Here is a 5,250-nt window from a genome sequence, read left to right as displayed (position 1 = left end):
GTCCTAATTTCTACCAGCATGTCACATGTGCAACAAGAGGAAAAAAACTCTAGACCACCTTTACTCCACACACAGAGACGCATACAAAGCTCTCCCCAGCCCTCCATTTGGCAAACCTGACCATAATTCTATCCTCCTGATTCCTGCTTACAAGCAAAAACTAAAGCAGGAACTACCAGTGACTCGCTCAATACGGAAGTGGTCAGATGACACGGATGCTACACTGCAGGACTGTTTTGCTAGCACAGACTGGAATATGTTCCGGGATTCATTTAATGGCATTGAGGAGTATACCACCTTAGTCATCGGCTTCATCAATGAGTGCATCGACAACGTTGTCCCCACAGTGACCATGTGTACATATTCCAACCAGAAGCCATGGATTACAGGCAACATCCGCACCGAGCTAAAGGCTAGAGCTGCCGCTTTCAAGGAGCGGGCACTATTCTGGACACTTGTAAGAACTCCCGCTAATCTCTCAGACAAACCATCAAACAGGCAAAGCGTCAAGACAGGACGACGATTGAATCCAGGACATCTATACCAGGCGGTGTCAGAGGAAGACCCTAAAAATTGTCAAAGACTCCAGCCACCCTAGTCATAGACTGTTCTCTCTGCTGCCGCATGGCAAATGGTACCAGAGTGCCAAGTCTAGGTCCAAGAGGCTTCCATACAGATTCTACCCCCAAGCCATAAGACTCCTGAACATCTAATCAAATGGGTACCCAGACTATTTGCATTGCCCTTTTACTCTGTTGCTACTCTCTATTTATATTCTATGCATAGTCACTTTAATAGCTCTACCTACATGTACATATTACCTCAATTACCTCGACTAACCAGTGTTTCTGCACATCGACGCTGTACCGGTACCCCCTGTATAAAGCCTCACTATTGTTGTTTTACTGCTGCTATTTAATTATTTGTTATTTTATTTCTTATATTTTTTATACATATATTTTTAAACAGCATTGTTGGTTAAGGGCTTGTAAGTAAGCATTTCACTGTAAGGTTGTATTCAGTGCAAGTGACAAATTGTTATGGGAATACTACTGTGTCACTGTATGATTGTATGAATCTTATTAGAATCATAACACTAAATCTGATGTGTGTCGTTTTAGTCAAGAATTAGAACAAGGACTTTCTGTTCCTTGTTAGAAACGAATGGAGCTATCGTCAGACCGGCTGGAATACTGTGTTTCTTACAGGACATTCTGTCCCCACCCAGGGAGGGGAGAGACCTTGGGCTTGTAGTAGATTGTTAAACAGGTGGCAGACAATGTGAGAAGACTTGTGAACTATATTTCCATCGTATCTGAGAGGAGGGACATTTATGATGAAATGTGAGATATAGACCAATGTACAGGAAATGATAAGGGGAACGTTCCCGTGAATGAACATTTGACTATAGTGGCTGGGCCTTCGCCTGATTCATTTCAACCAGTTTCCTACAAATTCTGAGTTTCAGGCTGAGAGTAATATAATTAAATTGGATTATGTACCTGGAGAACAAAATGATCTTATCACAAATTTTGATTTTGATTTGAAAAAGCTCTGGGCTCTTCTGAAGGAGGCCAGACTCCTGAACTCTGAGAGAAAAGCCACAGAGCAGGATGTGAGCAAGTTATACAATGTGTATACATGAACATGTTAAGTGTTTTGCTAGCTATGAAGTAGAGCTTTATGTGTAGACATCGGTGAGGTTACTCAGACCTGTAATGCTCCAAAGCTGTAATGCTGTCATAATCAGCCTGGTATGATCACCCAGGAGATGACTGACCAAATAAAGAACTTGGCTGGGGTGTGTGGAGCCATAGACAACAGTGGGGTTAAACTGTAGAACCCAGTTCCTATATGTGAGTATATAAATAGATTTTTTCAAACAAAACTACTCTACATTTTATCTCTAGGACCCTCAGGATGACAATTCAGAGCAAGATTACTGAATGTAAGTACATTATTTACCTTCAGAAGTGAATGTATCAAACCAGTTGCTGTGATAAGTGTTTTGTTGTTGTGCACAATCCCCAACAATAATATGGTATTTTTTGTTGTAATAGCTACTGTAAATGGGGCGGCAGGGTAGCCTAGTGGTTAGAGCGTTGGACTAGTAACCGGAAGGTTGCAAGTTCAAACCCCTGAGCTGACAAGGTACTAATCTGTCGTTCTGCCCCTGAACAGGCAGTAAAATAAATTGGACACTACAGTTATATTAACAAGAATTTTTACCCATATAAGACATGTCTATGTCCCAGAATTGGCTGTTGTTTACAACTTCATTCTAGTCACATTATCGCATATCGAGCAACAACCGTCCCGGTTTAAAAGCACTGGTTTATCAGCTGACTTAAAACATGTTTTTTTTCATAGCATCAGCCAATCAAAGCCACCACTCTTTTAACCAGAGACACCTCTGGTGAGTCTCCTGAGGCTGTGACATTGTCACGTTGACCGTTAGATGCTTTGCAGGTGTGAAGCTCACAAACAGTTCATACAGTACACCAATTGTTAACTTGATACTGTAAGTGTAACCAAGGAAGGATCTTTAGAGTTACACATTAAGTTATTCACTACAAATCTCTGTGATAACATTGTTTGTGTTTGTTTCAGATTTAGAGTTCAGGGAAGTCATTTAAAGTAACTTCTGTATTTCACCCTCATAAGTGTTAGGTGGTTAGTAAGATTTATTCAGAAGTTATTCTTGGAAGTTGTGAGCTTAAGTGTGATTGGTGCAAAGGACATGCTCCTAAGTTTCCTTGACTGAAAATACTATTATGATATCATTAAATGACTGTTGCATAACTGCTTTTGAAAGGTTTTTAAATCCGTAATTGTTGCACAAGGCCAAGATGTCTCACAGCCAAGAGCAGAGTGAGAATTAGGCCGACTTCTCCAAAGAAATAGATGTGGTCAAGGTCTGGAAACAAAGGATGGAGGAAATGGACCAAAAAATATATAAGCAAGGCTGGCAGTCTCCCTCAAACACATTCAAGCTTTTTGCTAGACCCTCCCACATCTCCCATTGACATCAATACAGGACTAAGTGAAAATCGGTCAGTCAGGATTCAACCCCTAATGAATACTGACACAAACTCTGGTTCAATCACATCTAGGTCAAATTAAGCAGAAATGTTTTAATAACGTTTGTTACTTGTTTTTCTGGCAGATTAAGAACCTCGAGGACCAATTGGAGAAGCGTGTGGTCAGTGAAGACATTCATTGAAAACATTTTTTAAGTGGACTTTTAAAGGCACAGTGCAGCCAAATATGTGATTTCCCTGTGTTTTATATATATTCCACACTATGAGCTTGGAATAATACTGTGAATTTGTGAAAAGAGCCTGTTTTTGGTGGGATTAGTGGGGTTAGTTAGGGATTAGTTAACAGACCAATAACAAAGTGTTCCAAACCTCTCTGCCGATAACAGCCAATTTAAATTTTCCCTTCCCCACTTGAGATATTGCCCTTTGCTAAGAAGCTATTTTAGTGAATTTTTGGGTGTACATAATACCCCTTTTTTCTCCCCAATTGGTAGTTACAGTCTTGTCCCATTGCTGCAACTCCCGTACGGACTCAGGAAAGGCGAAGGTTGATAGCCATGCATCTTCCGAAACAAGACCCTGCCAAGCCGCACTGCTCACTTAACCCGGAAGCCAGCCACACCAATATGTCAGAGGAAATACGTACAACTGTCGACCAAAGTCAGCGTGCAGGCACCCGGCCAGTCACAGCGCGATGGGACAAGGACATCGCTGGACCAACGCTGGGTCAATTGTGCGCCGCCTCATGGGTCTCCCGGTCACGGCCAGTTATGACACAGCCCAGGATCGAACCCAGGTCTGTAGTGATGTCTCTATCACTACGATGCAGTGCCTTAGTATTCTTAGAGACCGCTGCACCACTCGGGAGGCCCTTTTCTTTTTTTCAGCCTGTGCTGCTATTGATGTGTTGAAGGAGAGGGAGGGAAATGGCAGTCCTCCACCACAGGTACGTCCAATAACTAATATAAATATTCAGTTTGACCATTAATGGAGTTCATTGTACTGTAGCTAGACAATCCCGCTTGGCAAAAACTGGTTGAATCAACGTTGTTTCCTACATCATTTCAACAAACCCAACTTCTAACCTAAATCCATTGACATGGTGACAATTCTTGTTAATTTCATGTTGAATTCATTTTAGTTGACAACTTAACCAAATGTAAATCAAAACTAGATGCTGAACTGACGTCGGTGACCAGTGGGATGGATGTGGAAAACATACACAACAATACACACACGTACATTTCAATGCCTATTAATTATATGGTTTATTTAGACCATTGGTAAACATTACCCTCTATGACAAACTAGAGCTAGGCAGCCATTTTAATGCTGTTAGAACCATGCTCTAGACGAACAGTCTGAACAAAGAACTCGTAAACAACCAAGGTCCAGACTCGACCACTCTCTTAGTCTTTCCTCCTTTCCTTTGAACTTTTATCTAGCTATTTCTATGGAGTAATCAGATGTGTTTATACACTACCTCCTCTCAGTCTCTCAAAAAGGCATTTGAAAGGCATCCTTCCACACATCTAGACCCCAGAGAGAGGATACATTCCTGCTCTATTTGATATCAGAAGTTCATACTTGGGTAAATAGAGACTTCGCTTCCTTCAGATGCCTCGGGCCAGGGTCTTGGAAGATCGATAATAACCACACCAAGGTGGTAGTATGCAATGCTGTTTGTTTCTCCAGTCTGCTTTATGGCTCAGAGACCTGGACCCAACATAGGGAGCACAACATCATCCTGGAATCGTTTTCCCATGTTAGCAGAGACTGCATTCATGGTAAACGCTGCATATGTCAGCTCATTTGGAGATTTCAATCGCGCTATAGCGCTGAACAGCGATACGGATTGAATCGAGACCCAAGTCGACCTGCATTGAAGCAAGCATGGCTGAAGGACATCTCTGTTGGCTCGGCCACGTGATCCGCATACCTGAACACCACCTCCCTCGCTGAGTTCCCTACAGCCCACTGAGTGGTGCCAAACGCTCTGCTGGAGGTCAGAAAAAGCGCTCTAATACAACCATTGCATTTAAAAACCAAGGTCTTGTCTTGGCTTCAGATAGATAAAATAGCTCACCCACATAAACTAATGTCTTGATCCTTTTTGTTTCCTTCAAATGTAGTCTATTTGGAGAATGGACTGTGAGACCCTACCCTGTTTGAATGATTGATTGCTTTTTATTGACAGGAATCTGTCATG

This window comes from Oncorhynchus tshawytscha, linkage group LG14 (assembly GCF_018296145.1).
Source record: "Oncorhynchus tshawytscha isolate Ot180627B linkage group LG14, Otsh_v2.0, whole genome shotgun sequence".
NCBI classification, from domain to species: Eukaryota; Metazoa; Chordata; class Actinopteri; order Salmoniformes; family Salmonidae; genus Oncorhynchus; species Oncorhynchus tshawytscha.
This window is presented reverse-complemented; position numbering follows the sequence as displayed.